Here is a 20,205-nt window from a genome sequence, read left to right as displayed (position 1 = left end):
TCCCTCTCTCTCTCTATCTCTCTCTTTGTCTCTGCTTTACTTTTTAATAGCATTCGCTTTAAATATGCTTGAAAAGTTGATGAAATGCGCGCGTAATAAATAAAGCGCAAAATATGCTTGAAAACTAAGTGGAAGGCAGATGCCTGGCAATGCATGCCACGCAGCTTAAATTGTTGTTGTCTTCGCGCTAAAGATAATACAAAACTATATTTGGATTTATTCGTTTTGCGCATATTTCGTTGATTAATCTCATTTAGTTTGCGTTCTTGCATAAACTTGAGTCGGAGAAATGAGCTTCTAAAGGCAGCTGCTACATTTGAGGCTGTTAATCAAAGTTTAGAAGTAGAGTTGGTTAAGCAAGCTTTGCATATTTTGCTGCCACTGAATCGCTACTCTATAGTTTGAGTTCGACAAACAGCCGCAAGTTTTCACTCCTTCAGTCTGATGTGTCTGCCACAGCAAGTCGATTCGCACACTGCTCAATTGATGCAGCTTACTTCATGAGTTCTCTCTCTCTCTCTCATCTTCTGTAAGCACTTAACTAGCTAGAATTAAATACCTTCTGGCAATATAAGTTTATTGAATATAGATCTTAACTTTTGCTTTAAACAGAAATCAAATTAAAATCGTAGAACACTAAAATATTTAATTTCAAATCAATTAAAATTATTTAAAAATTATCCTAGAACTCAAAAATAATGTTGCTTAAGAGGACGTTCTTCTTTGAGCTGCTTCAAATCCGAAGCAATTGATTGTCAGCCCACAGTGAACGAGTATTACTCAGTTGTGCACACCCGGCAGCACCCAACGCATAGGAGAATCTATTTCGAAATATCAACAAATATTTAAAAACAATATTTGCGCTCATAGAAAACTGAAGAGCGTTCGATAGAACAAAAGTCGAAATAATCCAAAAATTTCGTTGCGCTCTCGCTATATTTTGGCAAATGTTCAAAATCGTGCGTCAGTCGGGCGGGCAAATCTATTAATGAATATATATAGGCAACAGCAACTGGGCAACATATGCACAGGAGGAGCAAGCGAACCAAATGCAAACAGCTGATTGGCCATATCCTTTTTGTTCGGTTTTGGACTGAATTTGTTTGACAAGCGATCAGGCAATAGGCGAAAAATAAAATATGACAAAATCAATTTAGCAAGCCGTAGCTTACTTGTTGTTGCTGTTGTTACTGTTGTTGTTGCTGCTTTTATTGTTGTCGACAACGTTGCCAAGTGCTAAGGCCAAATGGACACGGCCTGTTGACATCTGTCTGCAGCTTCATTTGCATATGATAGCATGCGTGTGTATGTGTGTGTGCCTGTGTGTGTGTGTATTGCTTAGCAAAATGTAAATGCGGCTGCAATTCAAATGAATTTCGCATGTAAAATGTGCCAAAGAGTGAAAATCAAAACAATCAAGTGAAACGTTTGGCAGAGGGCAATCGAAGCGAGTGTCTACCATACACACACGCACACACACACACGCACACACAGAGTAGAAATAAAGAAACGTAATGTTAAATGTCATAAATATAAAATCGAATTCAAATTGAAAGCAGATCGAGAGCATTAGATGCGAGTCATGTGTGTGTGTGTGGCTGGTTAGTATTTGCATTTAATTAGCAAAAAACTATGCATAGATTGGCATTGTTGATTTGGCCAAAATGCGCATTTGTTTGGACATAACTGTTTGCTGTTTTGCAATTACCCAAAACGTTTATAAATTATGCAATTGCCATGGCTATGGCTATGGCCACGCCCCCACTTGAGCCCATCAACAATTTGTTTAATGAAGCTCAATTCAGACCACAAAATCAAATCAGCGGAAGTTGTTCAGTTGTTCAGTTGTTGTTTGGCCAACAGTTTCTGAAATATTCATGTAATTAACATTAAAATCATAATTCATAAATGTGGCTAACGCAAATTTACAATTGCCACGATAAGCCGTCCGAAAACAACACAAAATTATGCATAAATATCGAAATGCAATACTATTTGCGGGTAAATGAAGTGGACACAACTGTGGGGCGGCCTGGGGGGCCTGAGGGGTCTACGTTTGATTAGCTAAGCTAAGCGAATTCTTTATGAAGTGTCATCCAACTGTTGGCTGCAACAATCTTGCATGTTTATTTGAACAACTTTGTGTGTTGTTTTGTGCATTTCGATGTTGATTTCGCTGCGTTTGCATTTTCGCCTCAACGAGGATCAGTTGACAGCAATTGGAGCGGGCAAATGAGCTAAGACCAAAGAATGTGGTGGCCTAGATATTTGTGATTTGATGCTTTATAAACTCAATTGAAATACAATTTGTATAGAAAACAAAGCATGATCTATAATATATAATAGAGAAAATTTCAGGAAAAGCTTTTCATATGTTAGCTTGGTTAACTTATCTTCAAGCTGCAAAAACTATAGTTAGAACTGATGCTTTCTAAAGCAGCGCGATGATATAGTAAACATATATATAAAATATATATATAACTGTATATACATAAAAATATATTTATATAACTATATAAAATAAAGAAATAATCGAATTAATAGGCAAAAGCTAATAAAAACTCAAATTTTCAAAATTCAAAAGTTTATCAAGTACAAATCAATCATTGCCATGACAGCTATAAGATATAGTAATCTTATGCTATCAAAAAATATACATAATTACTATGAGAAACATCAGTTTCCAGTTTCAGCAAGATATTCGTATAGGCAACTCAGTTCTGTTAGGCTCTATATCGTAGCTTGACAAATTTCTGCTGAAGTATTTCACAAATATGTCAAATATTATAAGATTAAGAAGTAATGGCTCGCTGGCATTTCCCTTGAAAGCTGATAAAAGGGAATAACATATATACATATATATATAAATATATATATATATATATATTTAAATACACATGGCCACTCAGTTTGACAATCACTGCGAGTTATCTTAAGAGCAAAGCAATTACAACTGCAGTTGCCGCTAGATAAGCAAATTGTATTGGGTGTGCGTGTGATTTGTGTGTTGTGTGTGTATTTTAGGCTGCTTATCTTTGTAGAAAATACACCCTCACTCACTCACACATACACACAGAGAGTCGCATATGCAAATAGCAGTTGTGAGTTGAGCATAAATAGAACTCGGTTCGTAGCACTTATTGAAGGGAAGTCGTGCGCGCAGCTAAGCAAAGATTAGGGCAGAGTCTCTGATAAGTGGGGCTGGGCGGCGAGTCGAGTGCCGCAGAGCCCTGTGCGACCAGACAATTCACATGCATAATTGATATCGAAGCAAGAGATGAGATTGCCAGACTTTAGACAGAACGAAACGGAGCATGGGCAGCAGCCAATCAATTGGAAATGTTTTAATGGCCGCAATCGAGTTGTTGCTGTTGCTGGCAAAAACGTCAGACTAAGACGCTAATTAATCATAGAGACTGTGACAGAGCCGCAACAGCAACAACAACTGCGCCCAGGCAAAGTCAATTTAATTGATGGGCCAATGCCTGCGAAATGGCCAAGAAAATCCACCACCGAACAGCAGCCTAGGCGTCCTCCAGGACGCCGGAGCCAAGCAACCGCAGGCTCAATTACATGTGTGCCCAGCCACCGCAACAACAGCAACAACAACAACAAAGACTACAACTACAACTAGCTGTAGCTCAGCCCTTGGCAAGAGGTTTGCGGGCTTCGTTTCGATTGCAGCCAAATTTTGCCGTGTGATTTGCATGAGTAATTTGACAGATTACCTCGTCTAGCTACACACACAGTTTGAGGACGCATGCCACATCAAGTAGCAAGCAAAAAAGTTGAAATTGCTCTATTGCAACCCTAGAAAAAAAAAACTTAATGAGTTAGCCTATTCCATGTAAGGCGAACATTGATTAATTGCAGCAGTTAAGAATTGCAGAAATTAAATGGAAATACAGCTCGACTTATATATATAATGTCTTTAAGTATATGTACAATATTAATATTATACTTAAATGAATTATGTTTAAAAAATGTCAAATTCCACAAATTTTTACAATTTAATTTATTTAGTTTAATTAATTTTATTTTTAAATTTTTTTTTTATTTTACACATTACATTCTGGTTATCACTTTTTTTAATGAAATTTTTTGAAATATATTTACTTTTAATTTTAAATTTAATGAATTAATGTATATAAAATTTCATTAATTTATTAATTTATTTCATTTAAAATATTTTTTTATTTACTTTTTAATAAGCTATGTATTTATTTTATTTATTATTTTAATTTTTTAAAACTTAGATTTTAATTTTTTATTATTAATTTAATTTATTTAAATTTTTTCCTAAGAATTAAATTTCTTTTCTTTGTTTATATCAACTTTATGGTTTATTTGTCAATTTCTTTCTCATTCTCCCAGTTTCTTTTCTTCTATGCGTAACTCAGTTTTAAGCTAGCCAATATTATTGCATATTTATATCTTTCCGTTTCCTTTCGAGTGAAAGACAAATCAAAATTTCCATATGCTTAATCAATTCATATTGATTCAATGTGATTTTGCCTTTTTTTGATATTTAGCCTATCGCAAGAGACTTTTGGACAAGCGCCAAGGCAAACACAACAACAACGCAAGTTGAAAAATAAACTGTTTTGGGGCGCCTCGTTTGCAGGCGACTGCAACAGTGATAGCTAAAAGTTGTTGTGCCCCCTCCAGCAAGTTTTGTAGACTCTATGGGGAAGCTATTTACCATATACCATATAGGGCAGAGGGCATATGCAAAGAGAAACGGACTGCGCTTAACTGTCCACTTCCTGAGGCCCGCATGACGGAAGCCGTTGAAGTGGGCATGCACTAGGGGGCGACGAGGCGGTGCGGGGCGGGGGGCAAGTGGGGCAAATGTGATGACGACGGCGCGACATCGTCGCCAACAATTTTGAGCGATAAGCGACAACAGCAACAGCAACAACAACAAAAACGCGACGCACATTTGAATTTCAATTAGAATTTTAATAATCGAAGCTGAGTGTGTGTGCGCGTGTGTATGTGTATACATTTCGCTTCCGTTTAAATTTTTTATTTATTTGAAACGCTTTTTCTGGGCATTTATCAAAAATGTTGATGGACATGCTACATGCCACATGCCACACGCCACATGCGTACAGCTGGAGCTTTCAAATGCAAACATACATAAATACAATTAGACAAAGCGCGCAGCGGGCTAGATGGGTAGCGCAGTGGGCGTGGCTCTCCAGGTAGCTGGCACAAAATTAGCACAAGGACAAAGGCATAGGCAGAGGCAGAGGCGGAGGAATCCCTGGCAACTCGCCTCGACTCTTCCATGTGTCGCAAATCCCGCAAGGATTAAGTAAGCAGAACCAGAAAAAAATTAATATATATATATGAGTATATATATTCCGGGAGGCAGGACAACAGCAGCGACATGTTGCTAATTTTTTTCGCCATTCTAATATAATGAAAAAATCATATACGTGTGTGTGTGTGTAAAATTTAGCGACAAGGCTGCTGACAACAGCGACAACAACAACAAACAGACAACAAAAAATCCCAAAAGGCAAACAATTCAACAAAAGAGCGCGAGCTAAAGGGGGCGTTGCCACAGCGAGGCAACGCTGAGAGGTAGGCGGCAGCCAGCTGGACAATTTCATTTGGCAAGGTAGCTGTCAAAGCAGGACAGGGGCGATGGGGGCAAGGGCAGAGGCAGTGGCTGGAGCAGGGCAGCTGCACAGCGAATTGAGCTTGTAAATGTCAAGGGGTCTGCAGCTGAGGGGTTTGAGTAGGGGCGCAGTCAGAGTAGGAGCAGCAAAGGGGGCGCTGCGTGTGCGTGTGTGAGTGTGTGTGGGGGGCACACATAGCGAAAGAGTCGCATATTCAACAGGAAAATCCCTTAATTGGAATAAATTAACTGTTATTGCTACGGCATGCCACGCCGACAAGCGCAACAACACACAGAGACAATCCCACGACGAGCATTATATAGACATATAAATATAAATGTATCTACATATGTGTACATATGCAGCTGCAGATACAGATACAGATTGTACACATGTATTTGCTTACTCTCTGCTCTGTGTGTGTGTGTGTGTGTGTGTGTGCAAGTCGCTATCATTTCCCACTGGAACAGTGTTTATTCTATATAGCGCACACAGAAACCCATACATATATACATATTTACATAAACATACATATCATATGTATATATACATATATATGTATATATTTGTTTATGCACATGTATTTGTGTTCCGTTAATTTTTGCGCGCCGCACAACACGAAATTAAATAATATGATAAAAGCGAAATTTATGACACATGCGAGAGAACAACACGATTCACAAATGAAAATAACTAAGAAAAATATTTTTAACAAATGAACTATATTTAGCAAAAGGGCAACTGACCTAGATACCCTGTAATAGAGCCAAGGTATATGCAGGTAAAAACTTATAGCGGAAAACCTCTCTCAAAACTGACTCTTGCCTTGGCAAACGTATCGAATTTCCATTAACTTTTCCAACAGTTTTCAACTTTTATACATTTTGCCATATTTTCAGCATTTTCTTTCTTTCCTTCACCAAGCCTCAACTCTAGCCAGCCTGAAAACCCTTGCTTAGAAGGGTATTTGGTATTTTTGGTAATCGCTACATGCCTTGCTGCCTGTGGTATCTGTGGCAAGGGGCAGTTCAAAGTTGATGCAACGCAATTTGCAGCTCGCTGCCCTGGCCTAATGAACACAACCCGAATATCCTGTTTGGCCAGCTACTGTGAAAAGGATACCATTTTTTCGTTTCCTTCGTGTTTTTTTTTTTTTTCAAACAAAGTTTCCACAAAATGCCTGAAGGTGTGGCCGCTAAAGCAGGAGTTCGCATTATGCAACATAGTTTTCCAAGCATAATATTTTGTCGTAATTAGAACAAGTAATAAAAACCAGGAATAAGGGAGAAGAGCTATAGAAGCAGAGCTCCTCACTATGAATAGTTTTTTTCGCTTTCTTTCTATTGTATCCAGTTTTCCAGGAAATTATTTATGTGGGCTTCAGAGCTGGGGTAGTTGGCTACGCAGAGGGCTGCTTGATATCATTTTTTATCTGAGTTATCTGAGTGATTCGAAACTAATTTGGCTGGCACAGGACGTATCTAAAGATCAAAGACATTGACCTCATGCAGCACTTATGAAACAATCAGAAAGAGTTTCTACTTAAACAATTTTATAATCTATATAAAATGAGTGAAACAAGCATGTGTGTGTGTGTGTGTGGTTGTGGGTATATATATTGTTTGTAAAATTGTGTTATCAGCACTGAACGCTGAGCATTTTCTGATGCGATAAGCATATGTATTTATGGTATTACTCGACCAAATAAGTGGGTATATGTACGTAGGTATGTGTGTATGTATGCATAATGAGTAGGGGCTCCATATGCCATAAACATACATGCATACAGTACGTGTACTTTAACGATGGCCATGTGGCATAGGCGTAGCGCCAAAAAGGAGCATAGCTTATCTAAATGAGTAAGCTAGATACATTGACATACATACGCACATGTACACATATATCATAGATAGACAGTTATGGAAAGTCAAAAAACTTACCCGTTGCTGAAGAAGACGGCAATGAAATTCCAATTTGCGTGCCACAATTTGTTGTTGGGGCTTCAGTCGGCGTCTGTCCCGTCGCTGTTGATTTGTTTGCCTTGGAAGCATTTCAATTAAGAGTCTCGGGCGCTTAATTGTTATGTGCGGATACTTATAGATGATAATAGTCGTAGTTTATTATTTCATTTCTTTCATTTTTTTCTCTATTTCGGTTGTTTTTTTCATTTGTGGGGCGTCAACGAGTTGTTTTCATTTAGCCCGATTGAGGGCAATTATGTGTCCAATGATAACGCGTGTCGCACGGCCATAGCTGTTAAATGAATAGAGCACAGAATTCTCGTTCTAAGACACTTGATAAAGCATACAAATTGTTATATATGTACATATACATAAATATATGTGTGTATATAATGTTTATCAGCACACCCAATACACATTCACACATACAGATCCTTAAGCAGCCGTGACCACCACCGTCGCTCCGCACGCCAACGCTGACGCACAACAACTGAACAGGAAAAAACAAAACAGCAACACAGTTGAAAAACTCAATTGAAATTGAATTTAGCGTTGCAAAGAACTGAGCGCTACGAAATGAAGTGAAACGCAAACAAATTGATTTTGACACACCGCACTTTGTATACCCTGCTTGCATACGAGTAGCTGACATGTAGCTAAATTATTTAATTGCGTAAATATGTGTTAAACTGCCACCGGTTGGACTTGGCGTTCAATACTGAGACTGCGACTAGGTGCAACCATAGTAGTCCAACTGTTAGTGTATTAGAACAGAGAGAGAGAGAGCGCGAGAGAAGCTCGTTTCGTTTCCATGCTGTACCTACGCTCTCCACCTTATCAGTGAGCGACGTTGACGTCAACAGCGACAGCGACGTTGCCGATCGCTTGTTGCTTTGTGTGTGGAAAAGAGATGGCACTACCAAGCAACCAAACACATTTAATTAACATTTCATTTTATCGGGCATTAGAGAACATGTATTCCTGCAGTTTTTGTTGCTCTGTATGTTTTGAGCATAAAAAATGTTTGTGCTTAAAAGAATAACACAAAATTTAAGACAAGAGGCAACGCAACATTTGCAAAACACATGTCAACGGCATGTTTCCGTTAACGCTGGCCATGGGATTTGCCCAGCTAAGCAACAGGGAACGCGCGGAAGTGGGAGCGAGATAGGTAGCGCTGAAGAGAGCGCTGTGTCCTTGGTATGTATTGCAGCGAGCAGCGAGCAGTGATTGGCTATTGCTGCAGTTTCGCTTACAGTCAAATTAGAAAATATGAAAGAGAGAAACAGACCAACTCTTTAGATAAATGCATACATGTAAAAAGCAAGAGAAAGCCAAGTACTTAACTGTAAATAAGCATATGCAAATCTGAATGTGTGACGTATGAATTTTGATGTCAAACAGCTCACACACACGCTCTTCTCCTACAGCCAAACTACAATGTGTATGGTTGTGTATTTTCTTTAAAGGCGCAGACAACAAGATAAACACGCACACACACACACCGATTGCCCATTGCCATATGCAAAGTCTTGGAATATTTTTGCTCTTTGAGCTCTTGTCGTCGTCGTTCTCCTTTTCGTTCTCGTTATTGTTGTTGCTTTAAACGCGCCAGCGTCATCAAGTTTTATGAGCAATTACAACATCTGTTGAATATCGCAAAAAGACGCATATACACACACTCACACACACACACATACACCCTCTCGAACGCGGACGACACAAAAATGAGAGCATCTCCATAGAAATCGCACATTTTCTGTCTTTTGCTCGTCTTCCTCTCCTTCGTTTTTTTCTGGTTTTTTTGTTCATTCACTAGGCAACACAAAGCGCCAAACAGATAAAATAGAAGACAAGCAAAGGGAGGGGGGAGGGGCATGCTAGGGCAGATGAGGGTACAATGCGAAATGCGAAATACTCAAGTCTAAGGGCAGTCGAACGGCAACAACAACAACAGCAACAGCAATAACAATGGGCACTTGGCATTGAACTTAGGCGCAGTTCTTTTGTGTGTCCCCTCTCCCTCCCCCTCACCATCTCTTTCTCTTGAAATACCTCTTCACTCTTACTCTCTGGGGCTACTCCTGATTCCTGATTGAGCTATTGAATTAACATTTGCAATGATTTACCAAACAACATTTGATAATGATGCCCAAAGAAGAAGGGCGAAATAAGAAGAAGAAAGAGTAGACTAAAAAAGTACACACAAGAATGTGGGCGTGACATTAAATCAGATGGGGGCTGACAGACATACAGCAGCGTGTCGAATTTAAGCTATATATATGTATATAATATATATATATATATATATATGAATTTGTATGTATATTGATTTCAATGGGGAATATCAATTTCAATATAAATGTCTTGATTGAAGATGGTTTTCTATGTTGAAAGACATCTATCATGTCTGCAAAACAGTTTGCGGCGACAAATTCGAATGAACTCTTATTATAAAGTGAAGCTTTAACCGAATCGAAGCATATTTTCGCTTCCTCTTCAAATATAGGATATAGATATTTCATTTTGCGTCTTATATATATTTAAATGTATTTGAAATATATTAAAATATATACATATATTTTATATAAATAAAATAAAATAATAATAATAATAGGAATATTTATATAAAAAGAAATGCAAAATATTTTTAAATCTTATTAATAATTTTATCATATAAAAAAGAATACAAAAATTCTTAAAAATTTTTGAACAAAGTTTGATCTGTGCCAGTTTTGACTGTACCTTACACTCATGGCTGCAGCTTGTTCAATAATAAATTTTAATTTAAAAATGTCGATCTACATAAAGGTTCCGGTTGACACCTGGACGCATATTTGCGAGCTCCTCCCCTTATTGTATTTCTCTCAGAATCAAGCTCACAATCAATCAGAAATACAAATAAAAAATGCAAAATTTCGAAATGAGGGCGAAAATCTGTCAAAAAGTGGTAAATGAAACTCTTCAGATGTCACTGAGCCATAAAATTATGCGATAATTAATTTCTCATAAAAAACACACACACACATACAGGAAAGCAACAGCAAATGGCGAAAGAGTGCGACAGAGAGAGTGAGTGAGTGAGAGAGAGAGAGAGACTAAAGAAAGGGAGATAGATGTAGAGCGGGTAGCGAGGCGTAAATTCTCAGTCGAGTGCATTGTTTGTGCGAGTCCTTAGCGGAGTTCGAACCCTGGTACGCTTCCGCAATTATGATTGTCCTTCGTCAGTCGCCTGGCCTGGATTCCTTATTTCGGGGCTCATTTGGCTGGGCATTTGAGCATTTTTTCACATTTTTTTCCGCAATTTTTTTAATGCCTTTCTGTGGTCTTGTCTTTGGCTGGTCTTAATTAAAAAGCTGTACAAATTGCAAGGGGCACGACTCGAGGCAGGGGTAGAAGATATTTAAAGCAGAGCTGACTGCGACAACCCCTAGCTAAAGGTTTTCATTTTTTCCCCCGTTCTCTTCTTTTTTATGCCTGGCTAAAACAAAGCGCACACAGATTTCAATTGTTTGTCGGGCATTGTTGAGCGTGTTTCGAGTATATCTGGAAGCAAGCGACGAGTATAAGTTCCATTGTCCTGACCGAAAAAAAGCGCATTGAATGCATGTAAAAGCCGATGCCGAAGCCGAAGCCAAAGCTGAGGCTGATGCTGGAGTTGTCGTCGAGGCCGCAGGCAGAGCCAAAGCCAAAGGCAACGACAAAGTGCTGAACCCAAAAGCTGAAGCACATGTGCTCTCTTAGCCAAGTCCTTTGCCACCGACTTTTATGCAGGGGCGGCTAATTTGTCGGCTATAGGGGCGCACTTCAACTGACAAGCAGTTACTTTAACTTAAGCCAGCTTAAGACGAGCCGGCGCACAGGGTAGGGCGGGTGGACAGCCTCAGGTGGCAGCACTTTGTCGCGCACTTTACTGTAAAACTTCCGTTAATTAACGTTAATTTACTAGCAGCTCAACATTTGCCCGGAAACGAATAAACAAATTCAATGAAAATGCATCCAAGAAACTTTCGCCGAGCAAATGCAGTTGCACAATTGTGGTTGCCAGACTTGACGGCAAGTTGCTGCCAGAGTTGCCAGATCTATGGCTCCATTGTTGCCATCAACAAAGGCTGTACGTGCTGCATTCATATGTGGCATAACGACGCCATTTTGAAATTCCTTTCTTATTTTTTACATTTTATTTTCAGTTCAGTTTTTCGTTGTTTATTTTGTGTAGGTTTTATTTTTTTAAAAGAACTTTTAACGTTGACTTTGGTGCTGGCAAATTTTTGCAACAATGTGAAAGGTTTGCCAAGTTGTATGCTGACAACGACTATGAAATGCTCTTATATTGAATGCATTGTATGAATAAATTGCGGCTACATATTATATGGGTATACTATATATTATATTATATTATATATATTAAAGTACAATATATAAATTTTAGGATTAGATAGTAAAACCATCTTATTTTTAAGTCAACTAAAAAAAATAAAATTTTTAAAAGCTTTCTAGAAACCTTTTCAATTTTGCGCTAACTTATAAATATTTAGTAGATAATACTTAAAATTCAATAAGCCCACGTAAAATAAAATCACATCATATTTATATAAGTTACCAAATGCTTTGAGTAGTTGGTGCTGATTGTGTATAAAGCAAAATAATATAATATATTCCATTTTGGTGTATGAAAATAAGCGCTTCAACTGCATAAATGAACCTTAAATACTTTTCAAATTCTAGCTTAAGCTAAAGAGTATTTCACTCTCAACAACGCTTTGTTAGGGTATCAGGCAAAGCTGTCAAGTCATGTGCAGCTTGTGTGCTTTAAGCTGCATTCAAAGCCGGAGATTAAAAAATTACCCAATGTTGACAAAAGCCAATGGAAGGCAACTGAGTGAGAGAGAGAGAGAGGGCGAGAGGGAGTGAGTGAGAGCAAGAGAAAGAGTAATGGTGTGTATGTATGTGTTCAGTTTTATGTTTGTTTGCAGTTACTGCTGCTGCTGCTGCTGTTCAATATGCGCAGCATGTTTCTGATGGAAATATGATTAAAGTCAAGGCGAAAACAAGCAGCAGCAGCAGCAGCAGCAGCAGCGACCAGGACCTGAGCGAAGAACGTGCCGCTGCTGCTGACCAAATATAGCGCAGCAGCGGCGGACCAATGTGCAAGCATTATGCAAAGGCACGTGAAAAGTTGTTTGATGTTTGTGCAGAGAGCGAGAAATCAACTGGAAAAAATACACAAAAACAAAAAGAAAGTCGAAGCTAAGCAGCTGCTGCACCAATTTTAAGTACGTGCACTGTAACTGAGTGTTGGTAAACGCCACAAAAGAAAATCAAACGAAAGCAGTAGACGAATAGTTGAGCTAAAGTTGTCTAAAGTCATTTTTTTTTGTTCATATTCGAATTTATTTTATATTACGAATATTGTTTAATATGCCAATAGTTAGAATACATTACAAGCCAGACTCGCTCTCTCTCTCTCTCTCTATCTTGATCTCTCTCTGTTACTCTTTCCTTCACATATGTGCATTGCGGGGCGTGCAACTTTGTGGTCTTTTAAAAGATTGTTTGCATTATTTGTGGCTGCTTGCCAGAGCCACCAACAAGGTGCCTCGTTCCGGCCGCCCCTCCTGCCCAGCATCGCATCCACGCTTTGCCCAGCCCTTGGCCAAAAACATTTTCTGAGCTGTTAACAAAGTGAAACCGCACAGTTTGTTTCGCTAAAGTTTTGCAGCGAGCGCAAAAAACGATAACGGTATTTAGTTTGCATGAGCATCGGTTTTTAGGGTTTTTCGGTTTTTGGGTTTCAGTTGGGCTTTTGTGGGCGCTTTACCCATTGTTGCTCTAGAGGATTAGCAACAGCAACAGGAGCAATAGCAGCGACAGCAGAGGAAACCCAAGCCAAAGCAGCGCCAGCCCTGTGATTATGCGTATGGCTGTTAAGCCTGCAGCTTAGAAAAGTTTCCCATATTTTTGATGGGTTTATAAAACAACAAGTACCAAAAAACCAAATACACAATATATATATATATATATATATATATATATATATATATATGTGTGTATGAAATGTATATAGACTCTTACACAGCCGCAACAAGAAATGTGGAGGAATTTATATATGCAATTTAATTGCAATGAGAAACAAATTTTTCTTTTGATTTATTTGCGCAAATTTGAAGATTGAGTGCGGCATTAGTTTGACGTTCTTTCAGCTGCCAATGTGTGCATATTTCCGTAAATATTATCAAATGATATTTTAAGTGTTCGAAAGGCATAACGTCTAATTGTTGAGAAGCAACTCACGCTGGTTACTAATTGTTGGCGTTGCATAGCGATATACAAGCAAGTGCAGCTGCCAAATTTAGTTTCTTATTTTTCCACAGATTTCAAATTTAGCTAAAGCACTTAAACGTAGTCTCTTATTTGAATTGTTCTTAAATGTTAAATTATATATTTTGAAGCTTAGCAGAAGAGCTGGAAAAACTGACTATGATCAGAAAAATTACTGTTAGGTAACAGTAGTAGTAATCGAAGTATTCAAAATAGTATTAGTTGTAATAGTAGTAGGTAAAGCAGTAATAGTTGTAGTAGTACTAATCATAGTAGTAATAGTATAGCAGTAGTAGTAGTAGTAGTAGTAGTAGTAGTAGTAGTAATAGTAGTATTAGGAATAGTAGTAGTAGTAGTAGAAGTAGTAGTAGTAGTAATAGTAGTAGTAGGAATAGTAGTAGTAGTAGTAGTAGTAGTAGTAGTAGTAATAGTAGTAGTATAGTAGTAGTAATAGTAGTAGTATAGTAGTAGTAGTAGTAGTTGTAGTAATAGTAATAGTAGTAGTAGTAGTAGTAGTAATAGTAGTAGTACTAATAGTAGAAGTCGTAGTAGTAGTAGTAGTAATGATGGTAGTAGTAGTGGTAATGATAGTAGTAGTAGTAGTAGTAGTAATGATAGTAGTAGGAATTATAGTAGTAGTAATAGCAGTACTAATAATAGTAGTAGTAATAGTAGTAGTATTAATAGTAGTAGTAATATAAGTAGTAGGAGTAGTAGTAAAATAAAATTCTTCTTGTCTACATATATATAAAAAAAAAAAAAGTATTTTTCTTAGATTGTGGTTTCAATGAATGAATTCTATAATTCATACATATTTGTTGCCTTCGATTATTATTCCTTGTATTTTTCTATAATATTTATTGAATTTCCATTAAGTCCCATCGAAATTTAAGGACTCAGCCGCACTTATGTTAAGGCGCACAATTTATGTGTAGTGCAGTCAACAATTACAGTTAGTCACAGTTACATAAACTGAGAGAAAACAACACTCAACCGCACACTTACGCACACACTTACACACACACACACGCACACTCTGGGGCACAACTCGAAGTCAATTTTGTTGATGCGTGAAGCGATTTATGTTTAGTTCACGCATTTGCAGTGTTTATTTGCTGTTGTTGTTGCTGAGCCAGGAAGTTGTTGTTGTTGTCGTCGTTTTTTGGCGGCTGCTGTAACGAGCAGCTAAATCGATTGTAACTAATTTGCGGCAGTCACGAGGCAGGCACTGATTTAGAAAATGCCAACGACTTGCCGAGGACGAGAGCAAGGAGTTGCCCTGCCAGCAGCCGAGGCAGTCGAGCAGGGCAGAGCAGAGCAGGGCAAGGCAGGGCACTTTAGACAGCGCAGGCAATGAAACGCGACACATTCCATATTATTAAAATATTAAAGACAATTCAATAGGAAAATTGGCAGGCGAATAGACAGGCGGACAGACAGAAACAGCGTGCGAGTGAGAGACCGAACTAGCTGCTGTCATATATATAACTAGCTGCTGCATATATATAAAGTAATTGAAATAAATGAGAACAGTTATGTATATATATATATATACCTTGCCAAAGAGACAGAGAGAGAGAGAGGGAGAGAGTGAGCTGGCGTAAGCGAGCGAGTTGAGGGGCTTGTTTAATAAATGATTTCCGCTGTATTTTACAAGCCTCCCCCTGCTGCTGCTGCTACGACTCTATAACAAATGCAGCGTGGGCCAGCCTCTATAGCTATGCGTTGTCTATGTGTACCTAAGGGTTTCTGTATCTGTATCTGCATGCGTCATGCGTTCAGATTAGAGTCGTTGTTCGTGACTGCGAACAATTGGCAAACGCATACACACGCACTCGTTCGCTAACCAAATCAGTGCGTGTAGTATCTTTGTATCTGTAGCTATGCACAGATGTATCTATATAGCTGCGACAATGAGCGCACATTGTTGCTGGTTTCTTTTTTTTTTTTTTTTTTTTGTGTGTGTGCGGGTGCATGTCTTCTCATTTCATTATCGAAAATATGCAAAGCGACGCCAAATGCCTGCAAATGATAATGAGGGCTTATCGCAGTGCACCCTTCGCAGCGGAAGTGAAGCCTGAAACGGAGTCCACATTATCTCTAAACTACAAAACAGCAGAAAGAAAAAAAGGAAAGGAAAGGAAAAGGCAGGCCAAAAAGTAAATAAAAATAAAAATCAATCAACAAGTGGCCCAACAGTGGGACCCAAGGGTAGGCAGACAGGCTGGCAGTCAGGCAGGCGGGCAGCAGAGGGGGCGTGGCTGGTTTTGTTGCCAGCTGCCAATTCGCAAGTGTCGTCTATTTGTTGCGCAAATAACAAACATTGACGTTGTGTAGGGGGCAGCCAATTGGCTCAGGGCCTTTGGCTAGAAGAAGCACAGGGCACGCAGGACACACAGCATACGCACAGGTTACACACAGACTGCACGGCATGCTTGCAGTCGCTGTGCTTAAATAATTGATTTAATTAACATTAATGCTAATCATATTTATATAGATATATATAGTAGTTATATAATAACGTATATACAAGATATGATATGAGCATAAGCATCCATAAGCAGCCGTTAGGCACGCACTCCCACACCCCCACACACACACGTACATGTAATAAAATAATCATAAATATATAATGATGATTTACCCAGGCAGAAGCCTGGCTGAGTAGATTTGCTGCTGCCATGCAAATACGCATGCTTTAAGTGCACGAACAGCATTTTAGCCTGGCTAAATTGTAATGAAGCAAGCGCAGCTACGCCCACACTAGCGCCCAACCTCCACACACACACACACATACACTGGGAGAGAGAGATATGCAAAAGATAGCGTCGAGCTGAGAGCAAATAAATTGCTATACAATTTTACCCAAAAGTCGCATACAAAAACCAAACAGCACGCCAGAGGGTAGTCAGAGGAGGGGCCGGTAGTTGAGGGGGTGTGCCATGTATGGCTACGCCTGCAGCACAGTTACGTTAGCTGCAGGGGTTGCGGTGTTTGAATGTGTCTGCTGGCGGGTAGGGGCTGCAAACAGACTGTCGTCATGTCAAGCAATTCAATTCAATTTGGTTTCTCACGCGTTTGTTTGCCAGCTCATGGATACGTCTTCCCCTGAAGCCCCGCTCGCCTACGTCATGACTGCCTTGATTTCTATATGTGTGTGGGTGTCGCTCTGTGTGTGCGTGTGTGTGTGAGTCTGTGTTTATTTTTATTTAATTCATTGGCCTTAAAAGTTTGTAGCTAGACCATTTTTTATGGTGGCTGTAAATAACAATTTACGATTTACAATTTACAATTTTTTTACAATTTTACAATTTACAACTTGGCAACGATTTACAGTGGCTGCTGCAGAAGTTCACACAACTCGCATACATAACAATTTGCAGGCGCATTAAAAAGTTGCCAGATTAATATTTAAACGGGCGAAAACTTATGCACACATATGGCAGCACGAACACACACACACACACAGAAATACGCACAGCGAAAATTAAGCATAAAAGTATGCAACACAAAACTGCACGCAAGAGAGTCAAACCGATACACACATACGTACACACACGCACACACACGCACTGTCAATTCGTTTCATTTTCCACTCATTCCAAAAAAACTTGACACTTTTACTTACTTGCGTAGTCATCTTACATCTCGGGCTGCAGTCGCTGGCTGTCGCTGAGCCGTTTTGGTTGTGGGCTGCCCGTCGACGCGTTTTGAAAATTTTCGCCGCCTGCTGGTTAACGGCTTTAAGTGGCGACATGTACTGTCCATACGTCATCAACATCGACGTCAACTTTAAATAGCGGGACCAGCCGCACAGAATGCCGACGGCTGTTGCTCGCTTCTGCTGTTCCTTCACACATTCTCTCCTTCTCTCTCTCTATCTCTTTCTAGCTCGTATTGATTGCTTGTCGGCGGCACACACAGTCACACTCACATACTCTGACACGCATAAGTAACTGCTAACACAATTTGTAGTCTATGGGTTAACTGTATAACTGTATAACTGTTTAAGCTTACAGCCTTTGTCGCCGCCATTTGCCGCGCCAAACAACTGGACACGAGCGAGGTCTGCAGCCAAATGAATCTGAAATAATGAAACTGAGTGAATTTCGCTCGAAAGATGCTGCGAATACGAACGACACGACACGACTGGACACGAACCAAAAACACGACAAAGCTATCCAAAAGCTTCGTCGTTTGCAGGAGAGAGCTCGTACGAATGGCTTGCGCAAGTCGTGGGGAAATGGGAATGGCCAAAGAGCATCGTCAGTTCGAGAGGGGCAATGTAAACAAGAAAATTGGGATGCTGTGGCTTTTAATTAGCCACCGCTTGCATATTTCAGCAGCTAAGAGAGTGTGCACTAAGAGAACGTCAGCGAGAGAGAGAGAGAGAGAGAGCGTGTGACAGAGAGAAACGGAGCGTAAGCTTTGCTCAAGAGCGCCCAACTGTGTGGGTGAGTGTAATAACAAATGCTGCTGATAAGGCTACTGACCTCTGTGCCTGTGTGTGCAGTGGCGTCGTTTGCGCAAGGGGTTGCTGCTACTGCTGCTGCTGCTGCTACTACTGGCCTGCCTGCTGGCTTAGCCTGCCACAAAAAGAAACAGAGACACTCACAAATCAGGTTGGCAGCTCCGCTGGCATAACTAAAAGCCAATTAAATGCTTTCGAGTGTTTTCTAAACAAGTTGAATTTACACAAATTTCAAATTTACCGCAACTTGCGCTGCTTTTAATTAAATTAATGCATTGCCTACAATCTCTGTCCAACTCGCCACCCCCACTGTCAGCTGGTAGTGCTGCCCACTTAATTGTTGGCATTTTTCTTCTGCTGTCTGGACAAACAGCTGTGCCATCAAGCGCATAGATTACACAACAAACAAAAGCCGCTCAGAGACAAAAGGCAGCAAGGAGCGCACCAAGGACTCTAGCATCACCGCAGACCCTTGTCCGACTCGGCCAGTGAAATCCGAGCAGCTTTAATTTGGCCACGTCAAACGATGAATGAAGGCAAATTTGTCCAGCAGCAGCAACAACTACCAACAGCTTTGAACAGCCTACATTTAGGCGCACATATTAATCAAAAACAAAAAAAAAAACAAAACAAAAAAGAAGAAGACCAGAAACACAAATAATAATAAAGAGTAGGCAAAAGTAAGGAAAAAGCAACTCAAAGTTGACTTTCGGACCTCGTTTGGCTCTCGGAAGCACATACTAATTGCCGTCTGGCCCTGATGGCCCAATGTGTTGCTAATATTGCGTGCCATGAAAAGTGTTGTGTGCTTAAGCGAAAGATGAGCTCAAGTTGAAGAAATTGAGGCGAAAGCGAAAGCGGGAACAGAGCTATGATGTAAGTTAATGATGCTTATATGTTATAGCTTGAAGGAGCTTGAAGCTATTTGCGTATTGATGGCAATAGATGTGCTCTACTCGAAAAGAGGTAAATGAATGGCTATGAAAACTTGAAGTGATTGAAGAGAAAGGACTTAGCCGAATGCTTTTCAAAAGCAGATTTGTAGTATAGTGTAAATAGAAAAGTTAATTGGAAAGTTGACGGAATCACAGCGTAATTGATATCGGGAACAGCTTGAGCTCTCTGTTTCATGTTGACGCTACTACTAAACAGCTTGTTGTCTATTAAAAGCATTAAATTCTTTTACGCAATTTATAAGATGCTCAAGTGCTGTTTATCTAAACAAGGCTGAGGTTTGAGACTAAGGACGATAGCAAGGGAAACTAGTAAATGAATTAAGGTAAGTCTTTAGCTTGTCTAAGGCATATATTAATCAAATTATCAACACTTAACTTAAGCCGATTTTGAGCATTAGACTAAAGACTTAAGCTAATAAAAACTTTCGGACTGAAACGGAAATAGTTGTTTATCAAGAAAGTTAGCCAGAAACGAGGCAATGAAGAATGCAGAAGTAAAAGTAAAACTGTGTTAAGAGCACATCAAATGTTGCGCAAGAAAGAACAATAATTCAGACGCATAATTTAATCAATTACCAAGCAGAAAAAAGAGTATATATACATATATATATTTTTGTAGCTGTTTTCCTGCCAAAAAGAAGCAGAAGAAGAAGACGAAAATGAAGCGCAAGTTCAATCTCAGTTCGACAGCATCAAGTTTCGCACAGTTTCTCAGCTTTACAGTGCACGTAGTTTATGTTTTTCGCTCGCTTTCCCTCGCTTTCATATGCGACACACATACACACACACACACACACATATATACACTGATGGAAATAGAGCTTCGAATGATTAATGACCATTTTGCGTAACGTTTTTCCATTGTT

General features: G+C 39.4%; 1 protein-coding gene across 1 annotated transcript in view; it reads right to left on the bottom strand.

Moving 5' to 3' along the window:
• Positions 1 to 20,205, bottom strand: part of LOC111593974 (calcitonin gene-related peptide type 1 receptor) — a 103,768-nt gene that overhangs the window by 82,319 nt on the left and 1,244 nt on the right. The window contains exon 2 of the mRNA XM_030225025.1: positions 7,571 to 7,883. The gene's annotated coding sequence lies outside the window, so the exon portion shown is untranslated. The remainder of the gene's footprint in view (positions 1 to 7,570; positions 7,884 to 20,205) is intronic.

The sequence above is a fragment of the Drosophila hydei genome, unplaced genomic scaffold (genome assembly GCF_003285905.1).
Source record: "Drosophila hydei strain 15085-1641.00,03,60 unplaced genomic scaffold, DhydRS2 tig00008122-arrow-pilon, whole genome shotgun sequence".
NCBI classification, from domain to species: domain Eukaryota; kingdom Metazoa; phylum Arthropoda; class Insecta; order Diptera; family Drosophilidae; genus Drosophila; species Drosophila hydei.
This window is presented reverse-complemented; position numbering and strand designations above follow the sequence as displayed.